Source organism: Periophthalmus magnuspinnatus, chromosome 13 (assembly GCF_009829125.3).
Source record: "Periophthalmus magnuspinnatus isolate fPerMag1 chromosome 13, fPerMag1.2.pri, whole genome shotgun sequence".
NCBI classification, from domain to species: Eukaryota; Metazoa; Chordata; class Actinopteri; order Gobiiformes; family Gobiidae; genus Periophthalmus; species Periophthalmus magnuspinnatus.
The window spans coordinates 10210152-10237243 of NC_047138.1; the positions used below are offsets into that span (position 1 = coordinate 10210152).

At 40.6% G+C, this 27092-nt stretch overlaps 1 protein-coding gene across 1 annotated transcript in view; it reads left to right on the top strand.

The window, feature by feature from the left end:
- grik4 (glutamate receptor, ionotropic, kainate 4) overlaps positions 1-27092 on the top strand; it is a 200799-nt gene that overhangs the window by 23348 nt on the left and 150359 nt on the right. Inside the window, exon 2 of the mRNA XM_033977353.2 lies at positions 9581-9754. The gene's annotated coding sequence lies outside the window, so the exon portion shown is untranslated. The remainder of the gene's footprint in view (positions 1-9580; positions 9755-27092) is intronic.

Here is a 27092-nt window from a genome sequence, read left to right on the forward strand (position 1 = left end):
GACCACTTCAAATGTAATATGTGACCTGCTCGTGAAGAATGAAGCTATTAATCACATCATGTAAGTAAAGAACAGACGGCTTTACACCATGTGATTATGGTAGAGAGTAGAGACACTTTGTTCTGTGTTCCTATGTTCATTTTCCTCTAATGGATGTTTGTCATAAAACCAGAGCTCACTGTAATTAATAATTATGCAAGGGTTGTGAACATTTCTCTTTATGTATGTAAGTTTGAATTACAATAACAAACTGCAGTTGTTGCAGTTGTTGTCGTTTTATACAATGGAATACTCCATGTTGGGTGTTTTGATCAGAGACAGTTATACAGTGGAATGCTCCCTTGGTTTTTGATTTGGAGACAGTTGTGATGGACCCTTTTTGATAATGGCATTGGCCTAGTTGGGTTAATGCAAATACAGAGAAAATTAAACACAACCTTTCAGCCAATAGTATTGTTTGTTCTGGAGGGCAGGACCATTTATCACATATTGGCAGATGGAGTGGTTGCGAGGGACCTGGAGAGCTGGAGATTCCAATGAATTTCATTTGGGGGGCAGAGTGCCAGATGCCTAGAAATTTTATTGTTTTCAAATATCAAATGGGATTGAGACATGTGAAATAGCTTATGTTGTGTCCACTCCATATAATGGGTGAGTCAGTTTGATGTTTTTATTCTCAAATAGAAGTCCCTACATTCATTGTAGAAACACTGGTCTTCAAGATCTTTTGTCCTAATTTTATAAGACTAGGGATGTACCGATCTGATACTGGTATCGGATCCAAATATTGCTTCAGCCAGTATCCTGGTAGAACATATAGATTGATGCAATAAGTTGGAGTGTTTGAATTTCTGTTTATACAAAGCTGTTCTACATACCTACATAACACATCTGGATCAGTTTTGTCTTTTTTTTAATTTTTACATTTTTTCATTAAATACATAAAGTTTCTAGTCACTGCTGGTATTGGTTGATATCTGGTATCGGCAGATACTTAAGTACATAGTATCGGAATCAGAATTGGAACTGAAAAAGCTGGATTGGTGCATCCCTACATGAGATATACAAAGCATTGCAAAGTAAGTTCTTATACCTGTTGTATATGTGATATTTGGGGTCTCTGTGTGGCTGAAAGACTTTTTTTGTTTCTCTTTTTTATCACTATTGTAATGAATATGATGGTGTTTTTCATTGACTGGCCAATGGAAATGAACAATTCAAAGCATAGTTGGGATGCCCGATATGTTAATTTTGTGTTTTCCCCTATAGGGCAGCACTTTGTGACAAAATCAAACCCCTGTACTGTATCTGCATTTGAAAATAGAAAATTTGATCTATTGTAATGTAGAAGAGTCGCAAGCATTGTTTCACTTCGTTGTATGATATAAACTGTTCTAAAACCTGATTCATGCTTTTGAATATTAACAATGTGCCAAAAAAGTTTCTTTGTAAGAGTTATTAACTGGTTAGATAAATGTAAATATGTATTTCCTCCTTTCACGGATAGAATGTGAGGTAATGCAGCTTTAAGTTCTGCCTTCATCACCATTTTGAATTAAACAGCACTGACACTGCCCCTAATTTCTTACACAAACACTCCTTTTGAACTATGGAATATTAGATTATTAAAACAATGTTAGCAGTGTCTATCCAGCCCCATATTCATAATTAGAAAACAGAGCATGCTTCTCTCAGGATCCCAGTTGAGGGCTGTTGCTTGGGGCCACCTCTGTGTTGGGATGAAAGCTGATTACATTCCAGTCACTGAGTAGTGGCAGCGGCTGCGGCAGAGGGAGAGAGAGGAGCAGATGAGAGGGGCGTGTTGTAGAAGAGTCTGCTCCTCTCTATGACGGCTGCTGCGTTCTGATTGTGATCCTCTTTAATCACCAAACAAGTCCGCTCTTTCAGACAAAGGACGATTGCCTTCATGTTGAGCTGATGGGCTTTGACGCTGTTTACAACAGGGAAATGATCCGTGTGAGAAGACATGAGAAGTGAAGGCTCGAGGCTCTGCTCTGGACATATGTCCTGTACTCTGTGTTGGGATGGCAGCAGGTGTTTGTCTGCTTCACTGTATGGAGGTCACACAGTCCATGTCACAGTCTGTAACCGCTACCATCAAATGTCAGGCTACAATACACCACAGGCATAGTAATGTGGTGTCTGCAACGCTTTCATCTGAAATCATCATGTTGGAGATATGAGGATCTGTCAGAAAACTACCTGAATCTCACAGCTTCACACATTTAACAAGGAAAGTACCAGTATTCATTCATGGCAAAACAGTCACAGTTGCCCTGGGGCAGACTGTCACAGATGTGGCAGCCATGTAACAGGGCACCAGAGACTCAGTGGTAACGGGTTTGTCTACCTGGTTCTGCCGAGTGCATTGTTGAGTGTTTGTTCAGAATCGTGTCCTCAGTCCCATCAAAAGGTCTTTTAAAGGCATGTTGCACAAGTGCTTGAACTTTTGAGCTGTACTCTTTGAGAGTCATGGTGATACCAGGATATGTTGCCTGAGCTGCATTGTGCTGTAGACTGTGTAAATCCTTGTGTTTAGATCTATATCCACAGGTTGTGACACTGACTCAATATGCATCATGTAAAAATGGCACAAACATTCATCACAGTGGCTTGGTATCATGTTATTGATTGTTAGTGTCTGCCTGAGTTTGTGTTAGACGTGGAATACAAAAACATGCATAAATCTATAGTCTGCTCTAGTGTTTGGAGATCATAATAAAGGACCATTTTTGTGTTCTGGTTGTTCATATATCTACACTAAGATTAGGAGTAACTCTGAAGAAACCTTGATTCATCTGGATCTTATCTGGAAAGATCAGAATATAAATGTTGTTGGATGGAGGTTTTTTTTCTAAAGTCTGTGTTATATTATTAGGATCACTAGTATATTAGCATACTGTAGACTTTTTTAAAAGCACCAAATTGTGATATCTTTAATTTTAGATTTACCATTATTGTCACAGGTATGTAGGACTGAGTGATTACCAAAATCATCTCCTAATGCTGATAATTTAGGTTGACTGCATTTAGTATTAGTCCTGGCCTTATGTTAATTGAGACATTTCATTCTATGGGGCTCTACATGCTTTGGTACTTTTAAGATTCAGGAGTACGTCTAGTATTGTATCCAGTAGTATCCTAAGTTTCTTTGAATCCAAGGTGGTCTGAAAGCCTCATTTAGCTTATAATTTTAAATATATGGCCATAAAGACGAAAGTCATTCATATAGAGCATTAGTGGAGCAAAACAACAGATGCATAATAGCATTTTAAGCCCATTTTCATCCAAATGCTTGATGTGCGGTATTGATTAAAGCCAAGATTAGGCCATAAAACCAGGCCTGCAGGTTCAACTCCTAATTAGGAAAATGGTTTGTGGTCATGAAGAGACAATTTACCAAAGAAGATAAGGTTCATGAAAGTTTGATGAAATGAAATCAACAGTTGAAATATTACAGCCTACAGCCTCAATGATTTTGATCTTCATTTTGATCATTTTAGATATTTTGGAAAAATTAAACAAATACAAATGCTTCTAATGCCACATTTAAGTAATGCAATTTTCATAAAGCTGTGGTCCAGTCATTTGTGAGGGTACAAAGCTGATTTCTTGTCCCTGCTCTGGCTGTTTGCAGAAGTCCCTCTCATCTGAAAAACTAAACAGCTCCCCAATTGTCATACTTTATCACACTTGTATTGGTCAGCCTCTGTTACGCCCTGACAGACAAGTGGATTTAACCAATCACAGTGATGGATGGTGGGGCTGCATGTCCACATACTCTTCATTGCAGCACTTTATAATTATGAGTGTGACAGCTTCAATTCAAGCTGCCTTTGAATTTTGTGTTTGCAGCTTTAACATGTAATATGGGTCTTCATAGCCTGACTTTTACTGTAATGTTGTTAGAAGAGCCAAAGATCATAGGTTTCTGTTTACCATGTTAGCTAAGATAATCAAAAGCCTTAGTAAGGTTAGCTGTTCTCACCTTATACTGCTATCGCTGAGTCTCTAAAAGCATCTTGAATCTGAACTGGTGCATTCAAAACTGATAAAAATACAAAGTCAGTAGCTTCTATTACCTCAGGCAGTTAGAAAAGTGATGATGAGAAGCATGATCAGTTTTCAAACACAGAGAAAGTAACTTGCATCCTGTGTGGCATGAAAACAGAGAGTGACACAAATGTCTCTTCTAGACTTTCACGTCGTCAGAGGGTTATCTGTCTGATGAAACCCACCTTTCCACTGGCCTTTGCTTTCAGAGAATGGTTGCTAAATTATGTATATTGGTGTGTTCCCTGTGGGAGGACAGTTGTACTCTGTGCCTTGTATTATAAATGAACATGAACAACAGCAGGATGGATAGAGCACCTGGTGTCCTGAGGTAAGGTTACTACCAATGGCAGTCAAAGTCATGCAGTTTTTGTGATGCAGTCCACCCGGGGGACTGCCAAGGACACTGCATTTGAAGCAAGCTTTGGCCATTGCTCAGAATCACTCCTCACACCTTCTACCAAGTCTAAGTTTTGTTTTTGTGCAGGACAGCAAACCACGGTCCTGCCTCATCACTTTGTCATCCAAAGTGTTGCTTCAGGAAAACTGTAAGTCTCCCAGAAACTAGTGTTAACAATAGGGAATTAGTGTATGTTGTGTCTTTTCTGTCGCCTTTCGTGTTTCTGAATGTTACCATGTGCAAGGTCAACACTGTCCTCTGAAGTCCACCCTGAGGTCAGCTTGAGCCCATGAGGCTCTTCTGTGGAGAGGAGCGGAGGGCCTCAGTGGGCAGAGAGAGAGTGCAGCTGCTGGTGCTGTGTCTGGAGCAGAACTGATTTAAGGCCCCAGGCCACAGGAAGAAGGCTGCTCTACACTCTGGGCACGTCCCTCACCCCAGCACCAGAGGAAGCACTATTGCCATTCAGCAGTGGTGACTGCAGACACCTAAATGAGCCGCTTCTGTCCTGCAGGGGCCAATGTGGCAGTCCCACACTTACTCTCTGTCTCTAGACTCTAATATGCCCTCCCCCTGTGCTGGATTCTCTATTCTCTTTCCCAGTTCATATTTCTCTAACTCTCCAAAGCCAGGAAATGGAAGTGGTCTGTTTTTAATTGTATTTTAGTGTGGACCAATTTTTTGGCTTTCCATAGTCACTGTTCTTTTATTACAGTCTGTAACAATCTTGGAAGTTCTTTTATAGTTTAAGTGTGGGGTCGATTTCATGGCTTAGTTTTCAAGGGTCTTGTTCATTAGGCTAAAGTCCATCTACTCCAGTGGACTGTCAGTATTTAGTCCAATTAGATTCTCCCCTCCACATCTTATCCAGGTCACTGTAAGGTCCTAAAACATCAGTTATAATGTCTGGCGTTTCCTCATAACTCATAAAATGGGCCAGTTGAAGCATGTCATGGAGATGTACTCAGTAAGTTTTGCTTATTGGGTGTATGGCTGAGCAGATGATCCAGGCTGTCTATTTAAATGTTTCCTATTTAGATTTTCTCTGTCACTTCAATTCCATTTCTTCTGTCAGCTTATTTGACTGTATTATTTTCTTTCTCCTTTCACTGATCCTCTTTGGTGTTCCTTGTACTTAGCCGGCAAAATCTTGTCTGAGATATTTTGTGTGCAGTTGTGTGTTTTGGTTTTCACAAAGCTGTTTAGGGTTTTGTGGAGGAAAGGATTAATTAACAATTGGTGGATTAGTACTCTGTTTTGATAGAATCTCCTTACCTGCCTGAGTGGAACTGAACATCTCACTAGACTTGTGTTGCAATCGCTGCAGATTTGTCTCTTCATTACTGGCGCCACTGTACATATTCACAGGTGACATATGTTTGCCTGACGTGAGGGTAGTGGGTTTGAGGGCCGGTCGGTGACAGCTTGTGAATTCTGAAAGCTTTATCAGCCCCTCACAGCCTGCCGGGGCCAGCTCACTGTTGCCTCTCATCTCTCCTGTGTGTTGCAGTGAATACGGCTCTCCAATTGGGGTCACAGCACAAACTGATAGAAAAGCTATATACCTTCTTATGTAAAGACACGGATACACAGGTCACTATTGGACACCGCGACTACAGGTCTAATGTCTGGAGTCTTATTGCCTTATAGCCGACCTACACATCTTGTTTACAGATTTTGAATTTGTGTTTCATGTTGTTCAGTCACATACCAGTTCTCACCTGAGGAACAAGCAGCTATAACCTTCACCATTGTATTATCTTATGAGGACCTTTGCTGTGAAAATGCAGTGTTCAGTTAAGTTTACCTTTCACATATGGCATACATGTACAAGACAGACATATAACCAAACATATAGTGAAAATTTAAACATGGACACACAAGCAGCGTACACTATTATGGATCAGGCATAAACAGCCAAAACAATGTCCCCAAAAGTGCTATTACATACAGCACTTGTGGGGACATTAGCACTGGGCTCATAGTGTTTCATAATAATGCTTAGCCAATGAATCTACTTGTATGAGGGTTTGGAAGCTTTACTTTTATCACATTTACTGTTTTCCACTCCGCATATTTTCCCAGCAGACATTTTTACAATGCTTTTTTGCTTTGTATTTGGTTCAGGATTTCTATTGGCACCCTGGACACATGAATCTTGTTTAGGATGCGTTGCTCCTAAAATCTTGTGTCATGTGTCTCTTGAAGGTGCGATCATAGCATTTCCACGGTGTTTCTGGGCTTGCCTGTTCTGCTGTTTAAAGGGCAGATAAATCAAGTGCTTCCTCACGTGTTGTTCAGCTCTGGAGTCTCTTTGCAGCTGTCACACTACTGGTCCCTTTCCCCAGATTACCTATGGGGATTGATAACCATGCCAATGCAAAAAAACAGAAAAATCCATACTGCTCTCCTGCCCTTTCCATATTACATTGATTTCATAGTGAAATATCAATCTGCATATGTCATGTAGTCTGATACTGCACACAATGGTCCAGCACATGGTTAGAAATAAATCAAAGTTAAGATCTATTAGGAACTGCATTTCTCTTCAGTTTTTCCAGGAGAAATTTAAGACCTTTTACAGAAAATGCCATGAACCTTTTTAATATCACTTTTAACACATGACAGTATAACACTGAAAATGATATTAATATGAACTCATTATCATAATAATGATCAACTGTGATACAGGTTTAAAAAAAGCTTACACATTTAAAACAATCATATGGTGTCTTAAATCTGCCACCTGTAACTTTATTAGGTTGTAAATGGCAGATATGAAACCTGTTCCCCCTCTCCTCACCTGGCCTTTGTTCAGGCTCACTTATGCTCTATGGTCTTCTGACAGGCCAAAGCTGGCACAATATCGGACAGAGGTAACGTAGATTGGGCTGCATAATATATAGCAAAATGATTACAGTATTGGCTGATCCAATAATTAATATCACAAGACAATATATTGCACCAACACAAAGTTCACCATTTTACAGAAGTGTGTTGTGTTTGGAAAGTAAAATGGACAAAAGGGCACATTTTATTATTTTCCTTGGTTGGTCTTGGTTTTGTTTGTTAAAATGGAATGTATTTTGTCTCAGTTTCACTATTAATGTATTTTATGTTTTAATTCAACCAAACTTATTGTGGAAAAGCATATTAAAATATTGCACTAATCGCAATACAAAACAGCTCTATGTGAGAATGCAACATGGCCTGTTCGGCCAGTCAAATTATGGATGGTAGCTTTAAACCCTGCATGCCCATTCCTTGTTCCTTATTATCTGCAAACCAAATTTATGTTAAGAAGCAGTTTTGTAAAATTCTGAAGCCTCAGGGTAAAAGCAGTTGGACCAAATTTACTTCCAGGGTGTCTCACTACAGCAGTGGTGCTGTGTAATTTAAAATGTCCTTTGAAGCAACATCAGAACCACAGTAGTAGCTTTCCAACTCTCAGATAAATGTTTATCTTCTGCACCTACACACTTTAGACCTGCTTTTGCACAATTGAGTTTATAGCTGTGGCAGTTTGTTATTATTGAGGCAAACAAAGTTTGAAAATATTTTAGCAGTATTAACTTCTCTTGGTTCTCCTTCTTAAAATGTCAATCAAAAATGGCATAATGTGGCGTAACTCTGCATGACGACACTCCAAAGCAACAGATGCACTTTATTTGATATGTGATCAGTTACCGCAGGCTTTCCACACTGTGTCACAACTCCAAAGATTTAAGAGTTACAAGGCATCTTAAGCGTGAGGCCAGGCTGTACAATAAGGACTGTGGTCCTTGGGGCAATGTTGACAGGAAATAGAATCTGTACCTTTGGCTTGTATACAGCACCCCGAAGCTTTAAGGCACCAAGAATAATGAAAAGAGAGGGAAGGGAGAGCAGAGGAGAGCGGGTGCTGGGGCAACATTCAGTAACAATATCCTCTCTACTCAAATTTACACATGTCAGCACTTCACAAATTCCCCCATTATTATTTATCCCACATCCCCCTCAAGAGCTTCAAATATTCATTTGATCTAACCTTTCATTCTGGGCCCGTGCTGCAATTGTTCAAAGCAAGGAATATACATTCTTAATCTTATTTTATTTATTTATTTTTTACCTGTAATTGCAGGTGAGTTGATTGTGCTTTGAACACAAAATTGATGAATCATTGTTAGTACTGAAAGACTTTTGAGGACAAAAGTTATTTTCTGAAAGTTGTGGTTAAATTACAAGTCTAGGAGCATTAATCCATCTGAACATCTGTTGACAGAAGCATTTGACAAACGTTACAAACCCACAAAAATAAAGCAATCATCTCCTTGAAATAGTAAACAACATAATAGCTAACATGTCACCAGAATGAAGACTAAACCAGAGTCGGCCTGTTTATCCTGTGTTACAGCTTCAGCACCATCTTTACTCACCATATGGTCCTAATCAACGCTTTCTTATATTACAATTAGTCATCTTCTTAATTGTTTTCAACGACTTTAAAAAATGAAGCAAATTCACAAAAACACAGATGTCTAGACCATTCATATACACTGTGCATGCATTATGTGGAGTGTCGTAGCTAATCTTTTGTGAGAACTCTAATTCTCTTGTTTAGCCAATGACAGGAGATTAATGCTCTTCCTATATGTGACATTTACTGTCTCATTTGCTATGGAAAATTACTCAGTATTCTAGACATCCTCGTTGTGAATACTGATGACTTTAGGAAGTGGTGAAATAATTCAGAGAGAGGGTATCTGGGGACAAAACACACTTCAACGGGAGGTACTGAAAGAGTGTTGTTTTTGTACCCCCGAAACACAAACAATGAATGAACGTATTACCACATTTAAAGCCAGTATAGGCGATGAGGATCTGCAGTAATAAAACCATAAAGAGTAGCAGTGCGTTGAAGCAGCCTCTTGGAATATGCAGGAAGAGGGGAAATAGGTCGCTAGGGGAAACCAGAGCTCAAGTAGGCGGGTCCTCCCGACACATAGATATATCTTCAGAAATGTTTACAAATCCCATCAGAGACATGCATCATAAGCATTTCCCGGCATTAGTTCATTCAGGCATAAACTATAAAATATATACCCATCATTTTACCTTTTTGTCTCACAGTGTCCTGAAGAAGACGAACAGACCCCAGATGTGTCTTCATAAGAAACTGTGGCTATTCTACTGTATGTGTGTCTGAGATGAGGACAGGCTAAGTGGCTACTGCAACTATCCACATCAGAGAGGCTCCTGTGCGCTGCAAGATGGATTAGAGCCCCACACCTCAGGAGATCAAAGGTAGGTAGAAGATGTTTGGTAATCAGCTGCCACTCACCTGTTCTGTTTAATGAACACATGGTCAGCCCAGAAAGCAGACTTTTATGTAAGGATGCTGGAAATGAATACTAGGAATGGGAGCCTTCATGTCCTTTGCTATTCACATACATTTGTGTATGTCTGGACTATTATAAACTGCTGATCACATGAAATAAGGTATTAATTGAAAATAATGCTACCATTCAAGTGCATTAATTGTAACTGGATGCAATTATTGAATGACATTTTGCTCACCTTAATAGTGTGTGGCTTCTCTACATATATTTTAATGTAGTATGCATATTAAATGATTAATCAAATTAAGCCTTAATTGAAATGAAGATTTTAATTAAGATGCGGGATGACTATTTGGCATGTCACAAACAATCACACTATCACTGACTTTCCAACACAAAATGAAGCTCTCAACCCATCATCACTAAGTACACATCAGTGGTAACTTGAACATATGAAAATGAAAAATGAAGTCTCATTTTGACTTTGAAAATTGTGCTGATTTGACACATTGTTTAAATTGAAATGATAGAAAATGTGTCAGGTCTAATAATAGCTCATAATCACAAAGACATAGGGGTGATAGATAAGTTATGTCATTAAGATACAGCAGATGTGTGGGGGAGGGATGAGTCTACACTGCTGCAGAAGTATTTTATAAATCAAAGCTTTATATAGAGTGATCCATACCCAGTCTAACAATGTCTTTGAAGCAGATGCATTCTTATGGCCTCACACTGCTCATTACCTCCCCTCTGTAGACCTGCGTTTAGAGCCCCACTTAATATGTAAAACTGGACCTGCTCTATAGCGCGCTTTAAATTTATCTCAGAAGCACATTGTTTACGGCATTGTTTATGCACTTGCCATTGCCATCGAACTTCCCTGTTTAGTGAAACATATAGTGCCTATCAGATAAGCTGGGCCCCTTCTTTTCAGAGCCAGTTTTATGCGCTCTGTAATATGTCTGTTCTTGCGATACAGTTGTATATTTCAGGTTAATGAACTGTGGGTATTTTTGTGTTGACTGAGTTTATGTGCTGTGCTCCTGTGTGGTTGCTGGGCTCAGTGCAGCGGCTCTTCTTCCTTCTCTGCTGCTCCTGAGAAGAGGAGATAAGGCTGTGATGTTTGTCTGCTCACTGGCAGATTACTGAGGCCGACAGGTACAAGCCTGTGGCAGGCAGCTGCTGCAGACTGGAGCCGGCTGCACCAGTGTCACTGTACACTCAGCTGACCACTGGAAAGCCGTGGCCCCAATGGTATCCAGTGTTTTTAAAAATACATTTGTATAAGTGAAAGATTTGCAGGAGGATTGCTAAGGCACGCAGATAACTCTTTTGGTTTAACTCAGCTGATTTAACATTTTCAAACCAGTTGCAATCTTTTTGTTGTCAGTTTTTCACATACGTATCCTTGCAGTTATAACAAAAATGTGTTTTGAAAGAGAAAGTATGCAACTGACTTTTTTCAGTGGAATAGAAAAGATCAAAAGTACAGAGAATTTTAGTTGAAAGCAGTAGTAGTAATAGTAGTAGTAGTTATCAATAAACATTATGTATTTAATTGCCTTGCCATTTGAACTTAGTGTTAGTCTTCTCTGTATTTATTTTCCATTATTCACATCGGTTTTGAATTACAAAAAAGATTAGAATCGAGGTTGAACTGAGACCCAAGACTAAAGGCGTTGAAACAAAATTGGAGCAAGTCAGTGCCTGGTCTTGGCCTGTGTGTATGTGTGCGTGTGTGTGCATGTGTGCCCATGGTGACAGCTGTCTCCAGTGGTGTGTGGCGAGGAGTAATATTGTTCCATCATTTGTAGATGCGCTCTAATCCCATTTACAAATTGGAAGGAGCAGCAGTCACACTTGGACAGTAACTGGCGTCTGTCTTGGGGCGGGCTGTCTGATGGATGAGAGCTCTCTGCTGCTAAAGCCAATGATAATGGGTCAGAAAGGTCACAGCTGGATTAGGATAGTCCAGGGGCAGCTGGGTAACACCAGTGCTCCACTCCTCTCTGCTGCTAATCGACCAAGTTACAGCCTGAGGACAGATTATTAGATACAAAACCTGACACATCTAGATATAAGTACTATTCTGAAATATCCACAGTAGGACACTGAACCTTTCTAAACCCATTTTATTCAACTACCAGTGTTTATTGCTAAAAAGATACATTTGAAAAATATAGGCACATAAAAAATAGGCACATCTGACCTCAGCAGATCTGACTTGTTGCTTGTTGGAGATAGATATGTTTAATTTCATATTGAGGAAAATTTCATCCATCCATTTTCTTCTACTTATCCAGGGCCGGTTTGCAGTGGCAACAGTCTAAGCAGGGACTCCCAGACACCACTCACCCCAGACGGTTCCTTTAGTCCCTTCGTGGGACCCCAAGGTATTCCCAGGCGTTCAAATATCCTGTGATACTTGAACTCCTCCACTTGTGGCAGGGACTCTCCACCCACTTCAAGAAACTTTGGATCTGGAGGAGCTGATTCTCATCCCAGGCTGGTTCAATGAGGCCATCCAGACAACATTATCTGCAAACAGCAGAGATGAGACACTGTGGTGCCTGAAACGGTCTCTGCTGTTTGCGGATGATGTTGTCCTGATGGCTTCATCGAGCCAGGACCTGCAGCAGGCACTGGGGCAGTTTGCAGCCGAGTGTGAAGTGGCTGGGATGAGAATCAGCTCCACCAAATCCGAGGCCATGGTTCTCGACCGGAAAAAGGTGGTTTGCCCTCTTCGGGTGGGTGTTGAGTCTCTGCCCCAAGTGGAGGAGTTCAAGTATCTTGGGGTCTTGTTCACGAGTGAGGGAAAGATGGAGCGTGAGATTGACAGGCGGATCAGTGCAGCGTCTGCAGTGATGCGGTCGCTGTATCGGTCCGTTGTAGTGAAGAAGGAGCTGAGCCGGAAGGCGAAGCTCTCGATTTACCGGTCAATCTACGTTCCTACCCTCACCTATGGTCATGAGCTCTGGGTAATGACCGAAAGGACAAGATCGTGGATACAAGCGGCCGAAATGGGTTTCCTCCACAGAGTGGCTGGGTGCACCCTTAGGGATAGGGTGAGGAGCTCAGTCACACGGGAGGAGCTCGGAGTAGAGCCGCTGCTCCTACACATTGAGAGGAGCCAGCTGAGGTGGCTCGGGCATCTGCTCAGGATGCCTCCTGGACACCTCCCTAGGAAGGTGTTCTGGGCATGTCCCACCGGGAGGACGCCCCGGGGAAGACCCAGGACACACTGGAGGGACTATGTCTCTCGGCTGGCCTGGGAACGCCTTGGGATCCCACCGGGGGAGCTGGAGGATGTGTCTGGGGTGAGGGAAGTTTGGGAGTCCCTGCTTAGACTGCTGCCCCCGCGACCCGGCCCGGATAAGTGGAAGAAAATGGATGGATGGATGGTCTACCAAGTCTGTCCAGTTTCCGCGCCTGGCAGTGGATCCAACTCACTACCAGGTGGTGTTCGGTTGACAGCTCTGCCCCTTTCTTCACCCAAGTGTCCAAGACATGCAGCCAAAGATCAGATGACGTAATAACAAAGTCGATCATCAACCGTCCTGGTGCCACATGTACTGATGGACACCCTTGTGCTTGAACATGGTGTTTGTTATGGACAAACTGTGACTAGCTTAGAAGCTCAATAATAGAGCACCGTTTGGGTTCAGATCAGGGACACCGTTCTTCCCGATCACCCTTTTCCACTTGACTGTTGTTGCCCATCTGGGTGATGAAATCCTCCAGTTGGACAACGTTGAATCATCGGTCAGTGCACCATTCCTGGGGACTCCAAGAAGGTCCACGAAGGATACTGTGCACTGCTGTTTAGCCCGTAGGCCAATACAACAGTGAGAGACCAGACCCCGAACGCACTGGGACACTATCCTCTCGTTCACTGGGATGAAATCCAACACGTGACTGCTGAGCTGTGGGGCAATAAGCAAGCCCACACCAGCCTGTCACCTCTCCCCATTTGCAACACCAGAGAAGTGAAGAGTCTAACATCTCTTGAGTAGCTGGGTACAAGAGCCCAAGCTGTGCGTGGAGGTGATGTTGACTATATCTAGTCAGTAATGCCCAACTTCCCGCACCAGGTCAGGCTCCTTCCTCCCAGTGAGGTGATGTTCCATTTCCCCAGAGCTAGTTTCCATGTCCAGAGATCCGGTCATTAAGGCTTCCACCTTTGACTGCTGTCCAGATCTCTTTGCTCCAGCCCCTTATAGATCCTCCTGCTGGTGGGGGGTTTATGGGAGGATAGCCCCACATTGCTCCTTTGGGCTGTGCCCAACCAGGCCCTGTGGGGGAAGGCCCAGTCATTAGACACTTGCTGATGAGTCCTCACCCCAGGCGAGGCTCCAGGGTGGGGCCCTGGTGATGCCAATCTGGGCCAAGTAATTGGCCTTGATATCAAACTCATCATAAGGGGCTTCTGAACTGCTCTGACCTCTCCCCCAGGACCTTTTTGCCATGGGTGACCCTACCAGGGGCATGAAGCCCCCAACAACATAGCTCACAGGATCATTCAGATGCTGAAACCCCTCCGCCATGTTAAGGTGGTGGTTCAAGGAGGGGCGGAAAATTCCAGAAAAAGCAATATTATTCCTATTGCAGACCCTCCACCAGAAAAGTTACACAGAGAACCTTCGAAATTAAGCTATCTCTATTTCTATGCAACACAAATGCTTGCTAATGTATTCAGATGCTTTTTAGTTCATTAAACAATACATCCAAATGATAATGTCTTGAGTTACCACATATTGGGTTCATTGACCTAGAGGAGTTTCTAACAAAGCAATGTGTTTTAATTCATGTCACATTCTGAAGTGCAGTAAGTGAGGAGTGATGAATGAACGCTCCTGCCTGACTATTTCTCCTGCTTTGGGCCTGCTGATCACACTGAATAGGTCTCCCATGGCAGCGCAGCTAGAGAGCATCTGCAAATAGTGAAGAGACAATTTACTGTTGAATAAAGCCACAGTTAACACATGACTGACAGGTCCTTATCATGGCCCCCGCCGGCTGATCCCAGTTGAAAGGGGGTCAGACTGAATTAAAGACTAGCTAATTAAAATGTCCAGGGAACACAGCAACCCTCTTTTCTGTTATCTCATATGCAGTATGGCAAAGAGGAGGCTCCGTGAGATGCAAAGGCTAAATGTGTGTTATCCCATGAGCTGAACTTGATCTAGGGCACATATTACACATCAAATCACTCAGACTTGTCTCATGATGTCAACAGTAGTCTGGGCTAAAGTGCTTTGTAGTTGTGTGGGGGGGGGGGGGGGGAGATATCTCTCTCTCTCTCTCTCTCTCTCTCTCTCTCTCTCTCTCTCTCTCTCTCTCTCTCTCTCTCTCTCTCTCTCTCTCTCTCTCTCTCTCTCTCTCTATATATATATATATATATATATATATATATATATATATATATATATATATATATATATATATATATATATATATATATTCATATTCACAAGTTGTGGGGCAAAGGTGCAGCACTGGTCGACAGTGTGAGAATCAGCCTAATGAGTTGGTTCTCTGTGGCAATGATCACCTCCAGAGAAGAGGCTTAAGATGGATGAGCCTGATCTCTGCCTGTGTCCCTGAGAAGTACCACCACACACTTGGCCCTGGTAGGAAGAACTCTACAACTCTCAACCCAAATGACCCATGATACTTCCTGCAAGACTTCAAAGGATTCCCCCATGTGTCAATTAAATGATTGGATTCTAAAATTGCATTGTCTTTTTTCCTTTCGTCATAATTTTTCTTTCTATTGCCAATGCCATGTGAGCCAAGAACAAGAAATTTGACGTGGTAAATAGAGCCTAAAAACACTTGTGATCTGTTTTTCATTCATAAACATGTGCTTAGATATATGTATTATTGTGTTTAGGGTGTGCACAGGTTGTCACATTGGAATGCTGATTAAACCGTAACCAGCATGATTTATGCTCAAAGCACAGTTCAGTTTTACTAAACATCTCATTACATTCCAGTCCTGCCTTCTTAGCGCAATTGCCCACCATGAGGTTTGGGAAGACATAAATCACTGCTTGCTAGCTTCAGGTCAGCAGTGATCTGCAGAAGAAGCTCCAGGAGGTGAATGCTGCCGTTGCACTTTAATAGCGCGAGTGTTAGTCTTAGTGAACAAATCAGGAACAAAGCAGGGGATGCTGTAGCCTTTTTGATACTTGGTTTTGCTGTGTGTGTAATACATAACAGCGCTATTTATTTTTGGCTTTGTAGAGACTACAAAAACTGCTACTAATACATGTGTAATGTTGATTGTAAATTGAAAAGTATTCTAGACAGTTTTCTGTGCTTCTTACTGAGTTGTGCATGAAACAAGGAGACTCTTGGACATCAAACAGTGAATGACAGGAGAGTAATCCCAAAATGTAAACAGCAGATTGTATGCCTGGGCTAGAGCCAAGAGGCGTGACGACGAGTTGTAATGAATGGGGGCACGAAGGATGTCCAATGAAGTAGTGATTGTACTTTGGCTAAGCTCCACTAAAGAGGGACTATATACCTGTCATTGTGAGTGCATCAACAAAGTGACACAGCTCTGACTAATGGGAGAAATGACCCAGGAACCTGCAGAGCTGATCAAATAGGAGGGACTTCTGGTTAAGAGTCGTGACACTTACTTCATCATTTAACATGCCAGATGAGATTGTTTTTGAGCCTGCCTGTGTTCACAGAGGCACAATGCTCCTGCTCTGTGTGGAGGTAGCAGGATATTTGGAATAAATGAAAGTGAACATTTCTTTTAGTTTATTTTATTTAATGTGTTTAATGAAGATGTTTTGTTTGAACGGAGCAGTAGAGACACTGAGGTAAAATACAGTTTTATTTGAGTTAGCTTATTAATACACTGCCTGTGTTTATTAAGTGTTTTGCTTTGAAATACTCTCCTCTGTACCTTTTTTTTTCTTTAAAATTTATATTACAACATAAAATACAAAACACAACCTTTGCTAAATCTTGCCCTTGAAGTTTCTTGTTTATTTTGCAGTCATTTCAGTGCTTCCACTGACACTATATAATGATTCAATCTGAAAGGCCCACCTGACAATTCTGCACACTCATTTTTGACATAATTGACTGATCTTTTATTCACTTCACCTTTCAAATTTGCCTTTGCAATTTCCTTTGCACTGACTGTCGAGATTAGCAGTAGATCCCATTTTGAAACTTTTTTTCCTGTTGATGTGAATATTTCCAACTTGATTCGAGTGATCTGCTCTATTCTATTGAGTGTGTTCTGTGCCAAACACACATGCGGTGTCCTTGAGCTCCAAAGTTTGTGTGCTGAAGAAAGGCAAGAGAGATTTTTCTGATACATTACCCTTTGTGTCCCCTTTCCGTTCTCTCGCCAACTCCCTTTGCTGTTTTCTCTTTTTATATCACCCACGTAAACACACACAGACACAGTGTTCTCAAACTCCTGCTGTCTATTTATAGACAGAATGTGTTTCCAAAAAGTTGTAGCAGCTCCCTAGACCGAGCAGAGGTGTTCTAGAACTATATATCTCTGATGGGGCAAGTTAATCGTCAACAACTCTGCTCGAAAGGCACTGCATGGATTCTGGTTGTTTGGAAAGTAGAAATTGTGAAAGGTACATTGATATTGATATCTTCTTGAAATACTGCTTGAATGTTGTTTGTCTGAATGCATCAAGTGAAGCCACTGCTACTATCAAAGTACAAAGTATGTGAACCGTGTAACTGAAAATGGATCTAAGTTTAGCTACAGTATGTGTCCAACAGCTAACAAATGAGTTTAACATATTTAAGGCAGAACACAAATCTGTTGTATATCCTTCTATGTGGAGTTATGTCCAAAGGTTTTACTCACAAAGAATTTTCTGGGTTAGGTTTTGTCCAGCAAAAACTTAAATCCATACGTAGTTTGTACCTGATCTTGTCAATTGTAATATTATATGACAGTAATGCCGCTTTACATAAAACCTATTCCAGCATATTTGAAAGTGAGATGTTAAGTGTGGCAGGTCTTTTATTAAACAGTGGATGTGAAACACTAACAACCAAAAGCAATCGACCTATAAGAGTTTGGGTGAGAATGCTCATTTATTTTCTGGTTTCATATTTTCCCTGACAGAAGTATTTTTAAGCCCAGTGCACCTCATTTGTGGAGTGTATGACACACATTCATGTGTTTTTATCCTTGCCTGTACCAATATTCTGAGCTGATTTCCAAGCTGCCCGATATTATGGGGTAGTGCACAGAAAGCACAAGCAGCTTGACTATGGCGCTTGAAGAAAATGAGTGTTCCATTATTTATGTTCCCCTCACTAACTTTATGATGCCGTTAGCTGGTCATGCTGTTGTCCTCTGTCTCCTTTTATTAGCTGTGGAGCACCATTGCATTTTAATGCATATGTCACAGAATGGAGTTTCCTTTTGGCAGTGTAGAAAAGAGCCAATTCCTGAAGCTCACTGAGACAAAGGCTTGGTGAGCATCACAACACAAGCGCACACTTTTAATGAGTTGGCTTGTCTACCTGGCAGACTGCCTCTCCCAACAGTAAAGCACTCTTTAGTGTTGGTCCAACAGCATTGCTGACCTTGTGAATGTAGTGCTGCCATATCTTTTATTTCTTTATTCACTACCCTTTAAATGTGTTTTATTTTAATGGTTCTCACCGTTGAGAAGAACTGACTTAATGTACGTTTAGTGAAGAATGTTTATGAACACCAAGAGACTGGAGAACTTTACATTGCATTGTAAAAGCTCTCACTCATTAGTTATTTCTAGTGTTTTACCAAGTAAACAAACTCTTAAACCCTTAGTGTACTGTGAAGATGATTTGAGATGTCATACTTGCACATCATTGTCACCTTAGGAATAATTCTAAGGCCTGCACAGTGTTAAAGATTCTGATTTAGAGAACATGGTGGAATTAGAAGCCTTAGTGAAGGTCACCTTTACATTAGCAGTCTATTTATTCTTAATGCATATTTAGTTGTTATTCTCATATATTTTGAATGTGTGTTCATTTTGGCTGAGTCTCAAGCTCAAAACTTTTTGGGCGAGTTTTCTTGTTGCAGATACTGGGAGCTGCCTGGTTTTCTCCTGCACAACTGGACAAATTATAATGGCTTATCTTGGCGGTCAATAGTTCACTTTTGCACCTCAAGCTACGTCGTACTGATGTTGGTTTCAGTGATGCCAGTGTGTTATTTGACTAAATCCCCTGTCCAGCCACTGTTAAGTAACTTGGCAAACACTTTAATTCTCCCCTGATAAAATAAAGAGAACAATATGTTGCTTTTCACAGACTGTATTTGAACAGAAGGATTTATAAAAATAACCATGCCTCAGTTACATGACTCTAATGGACCCTAATTACTGTGATTAACAGTGACACACCATAAAAGTTGTTTTAGGGATCCTTTGGTACATTTAGCACATTGCCTTGCCTTTATGGCACCACGAAACACATGTAGACTTTTCTTTGGTTATAGAACAGTGGACCCTGTGAGTCTTGCATGTGTGATCACTCCTACATAATGCAGCTGCATGGTGTTTGAAGCAGGACTTGAGTTGGAGTCTCCTGAACACAGTGTGTTGGCTGTGTATCCCACACATCCCATTCCCTCAGATCCAGGCTCACTGTTTCCCCTGTGGCCACTGTTTGGAGTGCAACATGATGCATCTATGCAGAAAGGGGCTAAGCTAACCTTTAGCTTCCTTTCATGTCGGTAAGATTTGATTTATCCCTTGGTATTTCAGCAACCTACAAATATTTTTAGCTCTCGATGTAGAAAAACAACATTCCTGTGGTTGTTACAGAATATTATTGCACCCATTTGTCAAACTGTTCCAACCTTGGCCTCTTATATTCAAACATTACATTGATTCTGCTTCTATTGGAGGCAAAATGGTAGGTGATGCACAGGTCAGTAGACTATTGAAGTTTTATGTGGATTGAACTAAATCAAGCTGAAGCAATTAGCAAAATGCAACCAAAATGTAGCAATAACTTTGAAGTAGTCATTTACTAGCTGTTTGTTCCTCAAGATGTGTAAATGAGGAGTGAGGAATCAATTACATGTGTATATCTCCCTGGCATGAGGATTGGTTCTCCAGTTGTTTTGGGTTTTTTTTTTTGCTGAATTGGAAGTGAGCTTTGACACTAACTTACTTTGCTACTGGTCATTAACCTCTAGCATGCAGGGTACTACCAATTAAACATAAATTCTATTTAAAATTTTGCAGTGCATTATTCATCAACATGATCATCATCATGAATACTTTATTGCAGACTCTTAGTCCAGAGTCAAAAGACAATAGACACACAATAATTAGAACAAAACACACCATTCTTCCAACACAATATTCACAGCAAACAGCCGGTTCTACAGTTCACACTGGTACCACATGGCACTGAGTTTAACATTATTCAGGCTCATTATATTACTGTTCTCACAGTCATTAAGGCAACAAGATGTATTATATGGCGCATGTTCATCTCAAAAGATCTGATCCCTGCTGACACAAACAGGTGACTTGCACTTTCCCATTTTGGCCTTTTCAATGAGCATGTTAGACTGTGCATACATCATGCAACACTGTCTGTAGATGTCCTCAGCATCTGACAGAAATATTTGAATTTGTTTCATACAGTTGTTTGTTACACAATATAAACTGAGGAAACTTTACTCATTGATCATCTTTAATTCTACAGACCATAATTACACTTTTACTGCCATTTATTTTATATCAAAAACCACACCATACTTGAACAAACATTCAATAATTCCTGAAAACCTACACTACTTGGGCTGAACACATCAAGATCATCTGCATACATCCAGTGGTTCACTAGAGTAGTCCCAATCGTACAGCCTGTTCTGTATGCATTTAACTCTTGTGACAAATTATCCATATATAGACAAAACAAAATGGGAGACAAGAATTCCTCCTTACTGACAATGAATGGGCCTGACACATCCAAAATTCTCAATATATACTGAGACACCACGTTCTGATTCATTTTGTGAAATTATTTCCAATGAAGTCAGGGAGTACACCGTGTGTCAAGCAGCTGGAGAAGCAAATGGCCAGGAGAGGCAATAGCTTCTTGCTGGCATGTTTTAGGTGCTCAGCATAAATACTATCAGCCCCACAGGTCTTTTTAGCAGGTAACCTTTATATTGCTTGGTATACCTCATGAGCCGTTACAGCCATATATAAATTTGATCAATTAAGTCCAGATTAAAAATTAGCACAATAAAAAAAGACTACTATAATGTCTCCAGCATTCTACTATATTCTCTGTTTCAGAAATGCCATCTACTGTACAGAGCAGGGATGCCTTATTGCTGTTAAGGACATGCACTTCTTTCCATCACATTGTTGCATAAAAGTTTTCTGGCCAATGAATTAAACCTCATACTTTGTTCATTCTTTCAGATACACCTAATGGCATATTTGTATCTGGAATTTGCAGCTTTTTGTTTTCAAAGATAGGACCATATCTTGGTTTACCAGCCAAAGCCCACTCTCTTGTAGCTTCCTGAGCCTGTTTGTAATACCCAGCTACATAACTATTCCAACCAGGTTATTTAATATGATTATTTTTAACACATTTACAAAAAGGATTCACCACTTTGATCTAAAGCACATATTATATTATCATAAAACATACAAATATCCCTCTTCTTTGCATATGGTAGATTTATACTGTTTATGTTTGCATAAAATAGGGCATGAGGTCATTCTTTGTCCAGGTACACCGGTCCAGCTTCCTTTGATTCATAAGGCTGATATTTAGAGCTGAGAGCATAGGTAATTGTTTCACATTAATAGTAAAAGAAATAGTTCCCGTCGCCATATTGTATACTATTTTCATAGACCCAAGGGAGGAAGGTGCATTGGATGTACTAATACAGTGATCTAGCCGAGGTAGTTTGCCACGTCTCACTAATATAGGTATAACTAAGATCAGGTAACAACCAATGTTCCCTCTAATTTTTCACGAGTCTGAGCAAACACACAAACTCCGTGAGCGGTCCCATGGACCACTGTGAGTGACTTCAGACGTGCGCACTGTGGTCATGCTGCATCACATCCAACCAAGTTAAATGGTTTATTAAAAGAATCAAATTACCGCATTTACATTTCTGTTATAAGACTTTTAATTAAGTGCTTTAGCCACTTATACAATGAAAATGACAAAAATCTTGCTCATGACCTGTGTAGTATGTTAATGCTATTGGAAGTATAAATATTAAATTTTAACTATGGCAAAACATGAGCTTCCAACCAAATCAAGTCAACTGTAAACTCCAATGTTGAAAACAAACTTAACATTTTTATGATTAAGCTCTGACTTGTATTATGAGTGTAAGCCATTGTGTGAAGCTTTTGCTTGATTTTTACTACTCATAAACTAGTGACAGTCAATGACCAATACACACTGAGAGGAATCTGCACACCCAGCTGCTCTATTACTGTACATTTATATATCATATCAAAACACAATATAAAATGTATATTTGTATATAAAATATATTCAAAACAAGTGGTATGGGTCAAACTAAAAATACACTGTACATGATTGTACAGTGTGACAGTTATTCTGTGACAGAGGTTGGAGGATCGAGTCCCGCTCGGACCAACTTCTGTCATTGTGTCCTTAGTTCTGTCATTGTGTCCTTAGGCAAGACACTTCGCCCAAGTGGTGTGTGCGTGATGATTGGTGGGGGGGGGGGGGCAGATTGGCATTAGCTAATGCTAATGATTACACATAATACACATATGACCCACAATTAAGTCAATAGCAGAATAAACCACGCTTACCGATCAGGAACAGCATCCAGTCCATCAAATCATAAGGTCCTCTGCTCCTGAGTCCATCATTAGATCTTCACTCGGTTCCACGAACCGCTCCGGGTCCAAGATGCCTCTAGTTTAACTTGTACAAACATCCACAGTGTCCTCGGTCGCGTACTTCCTTTATTTTGTCCGTTTCGTCATGTTTAAAATGCAAAACTGCTGCAAAACAGTGCGTAAAATTACGCAATTACGCACGCGTAATTTTACGCGCGGATCTTTGGCCGAGGGCGGGCCGTCGGAACGTTAAGGGGTTAAACACTTAGAATCATTAGCGAGTTTTCACTCCACGTCGGCCACATCGGCTAAAACACTGGTAGCGGCGCATGAGGACGCCTGTCAATGATGTTGATAAGCTGCGCAAATACGTCTGTGAATCACATAATTGACTGGAGAAGCTCGTCCCCGGTCACACTCACTGACTCACATTGAAAAATAGAATGAATTGGTGTGTGTTTATTTTATTTTCAAGTCCGGTTCGATTTTTTTGTGCGCAGCACAGATTTTCTGTGCGCGGAGACCGTGTCATAAGATCATTCATCTGAGACATTCATAAGGAGTGTACACGTTTAAAATTTTAAAGTCCTTGTTATTACATGTAAACTGCAATCCAATGCACCAGTCAACGTCCAGTTTCTCCAGAGTATTGCCACACCTTCTGATATTTTCCCCCTGACAATACCCCTGTGCTAAGACATCAAACATAGTATGTCACAGTTTATTTAAAGGTTATCAATAACCAAACAATGATCTTTCAGCACCATTTTCAAGCCGCAGCCCACGACAGTTATAGGACAAGACTCATAAATCCGCAGTACCACTAAGCACACCTAGGTCACCTGTGCCAGGTACAGTCTGAATACTACTGATACAACATGGCTCATAATACCACTGAACTAGGGCATCCTCTGGCCACAGATGAGGGTCATACATCTCCTGCACATCATTGGACTGCTCAGATATTTTAAAAGAGTTGAACTGGCTTTCTTTTGACATCACGGCCAAGCTTATCTTTTAGATGCGTTACCTCATCCAAATCCGATGAAAATGTCGATGCAAATACTCTCCACATTTGTTCAAAACTTTATGGCAACTTTTAATGTTGTCTGCATCTTTCTGTGTTCCCTTGGGTGAGACATTTTTCTGACCCAGACGAGTGGATATTGTGAGTAACTTTTCTCATCTTTTTATTCCCATGAGATCAGGCTCTGAGAAATGTTCTAGACACAGTTGATGAAAATTAGCCTCATTACATGCAGTGAATGTAAAGAAAAAGAAATAATAGTAGTAATATTGAGGCACCATTTTTGACTGAAGACCAGATATGTAGGAAAATGGTTTACTCCTGACGCTAATTTTGGATCAGACGACAAAATTTGTGAGGCTTTTGCTATCACCAACATCGTCCTTGATTGTGGTTCAGTATACAGTGTGTCCTACCAAAACAAATGTCAAATACCATCTGAAATTGATGCCATTCTTCCCCAGTTTGATGAAAACCTATTTACGAGATATAGCTGCGTTCTAGCAGTTCACTGATTTTCATATTGACTCAATCTGTAACTGAGCCAAGAATGTGCAGCTTCTCCCTCTGTGCAAACCTCATTCTAAATTGATCATTTTCCCACTCTGAAGCAGTGGCATTGGCTGTATTTTTCGCATTCACATCCCCCGGCTGGGCTCCTCTCTCAATCACACTTTGACCTAAAACTTTTTTCTACTTGGATAGACTCCAAAACCACGTTATCATGATAAATCTTGTCCAAACAACCATGAAAGATTTGTAAATTGGGAGTCTACATGGAAACATGGCAAATACATCTGCAAATTTGTCACAGTGATTTATTTAATTCAGTCATGCAATTAAGAATGAAACTTTTCAGTAAAAAATAAAACCAGTTGTTATTATGACAATTGCTTACAGTTAAAACTTTAAAACTAGCCCCGTCTGTCCCAGTAAAAATGGGTACAATTATAATGTTAGCACAGAGACTACTAAACTATACTAAACCAATTGACTGTAAGATAAGGTACTAAATATTTTAACTTCTAACAAGTTTGTAAAATGCATTCACCAATTGGGAGCCATTGTTGAAAGTTTTGGCTAATGTGAAGTTAATGTACAGTACATTGCCCGGTGCCTGATGAAAACCAGTCATGAAAAGAGGAGCTGACAGTTCAATTCCTAAATGAGGTAAAGATAGACATCCTCAATTTGGAGATTCAGAACAGAGAGACTGCACTGGTTAGCCAATAACAGCACAGTATACTTGTATTTTTGTATCTGACATCAATAAGACATCCCAAATCCCCTCTGTAAATGTTTGGAGTCTAATATGTCAACAAAAGGAACTGTGTCATGTCATGTATCATGTGCTGAGAGGAACAGGAGAGTGGTGTGCTTATAGTCTGTTTACTCTGCTTGTCCTACACAAAGAAGCCCCGCTATAGGCCTTGCTGACTGTTTTTTCACTGTTTTTAAGTGATTATTATGAGGCACATTTTCATCATCTCCTCATGAATCGTATGTACGCAGAGTCAAAACTGCATACATACGCAGCGATAAAACCTTAGGATAAATGCAGCAATGTAGTGTGATTGACAGAGCTAACTTGTTTATTATACAGATTTTGCTTGTGCTTTGGGCTATTTGCATCTTTTTACAGGCCTACAAACCTTACTGACCAAAGTGAGCCAAAAATAATAACAGTAACAATATGCCTAATATAACTGCTTTATTGTTGGTTTATTAAGAACAATCAAAATGGCAAAGTATTCATTCAGAAACAGTTACGGTTAAAGTACTGTCAAGTGAGTGTGGATTCTATGGGGACAACTATGCTAGACAATGAAGTGTTGCCCTTGTGATTTGAAGAGGTGAAACCCTACAGTGAACAAACAGGCTCACTGATGGAGCGAGCTGCACAGGCAAGCACTATCTACAGTACTGCAGTGTAATGGTGGAGATACAGCCACTTTACACTTGGCTTCCTGTAGGGGAGACAGGGGACAAGGAGATTAAAGAGCAGCATGCAGGTTAACAACCACAAGCAATTAATGCAGTGTCTCTGTGGACCTGACATCTGCTCTATTCTATGAAGCTGTACAGAAAAGAGTCGACAACTTTCTAATAATAATGAAAACAAGAAAATATGTTTTAAAGAATGGTCTTTTTGAATCGGCTACCCCACACGACCACGGTCACCCCACACACCGTTACATAAATTGTAACATCATGAATTCTATAGCTGAATAATAAGAAATTATGAAGATAAAGATATCGACAGGTAATAGAAATTGTGGGCAAGATGTTAATGAATTAATTGGTCAGGCAGATTAGATCACTTTTTGAGATAATGGGCCTTGGATTCTTTTTCACTCATAAATGGTGTAAACAAAAAGTAAGAGCATCAGCAGCAGCAGCTATAGCTGTAAAGTCTCAAATCAAACAAACACCAAATATGCCATAACCTTCACTCCATTTTTCCTCGTGCCAATAATCAACAGCATTTAAAGATCTATTACAAACTGAAATGATGGATGTACTGTGAAGATGTAGAACTGTGTTCATGATCAGGCTCTAGACTTCATATCGGTGAAGACTTCTGAATACTACCTAGTATTTTTTTAAACCAAAAACTGTACTTGAGTCTGCCAGTGAAACGAGAGGCACGGTAGTCACATATTTGAGTTGGGGCGAGCACTTTGAGATGGAGGCTGAGGACTAAGCGCTGCTGAAGAAGTGAAGAGCGGGAGCTGCGGTGTGTAGGTGGCTCCCACACACCAGCATTAGCTCCAAGCCGAGGGCCTGTTTGTCTCAAATCTCTGAGGAAGGGACATATCAAAGCCAGGGCACAGGGCCACAGTACTGCGTACACTTGTGATGGCCCAACATGCATGTGCATTCATGCTCCAAAGAACAAAGATACACAAAGATACACATGCACAGCTTCTCCCTGCTTACTATCGATTGTTTCTGTGACTCCTGTGTTCTTATCCAGTCTCAACTACAAAGGCTCGTGTACACATAGAAAACATTTGGAAAAGCGCTTGGAAAAGTCAACTCCAGTCAACAGCTGAGCCTTGTCTGACTCATTGTGTTCAGACCTTTAGTCTTAACAGGGCAGTTGTGGCTACAATAGTGGTTCACCATGACCGAATATGGAAGGAACGAATAAAGAAACAACATTGTAAAGGGACTTAGAGCACCTAAAAAGTGCTATATAGTGTAGTGTAAACTAATACATTATTATCATTATTATTATAAACGTGCTGAATTTACACTGCACAACTTCTGTTGCTAATTGGACAGAATGTCTGCATCAACAGTTGGTCACATGGTTAACAGAGGGTAATCCCGGTGAAATACTCCAAAACCAAAATTCGAACATTTGGGGCACTGCTTGATATCTGTCTTAGCTCATTTTTGGTCAA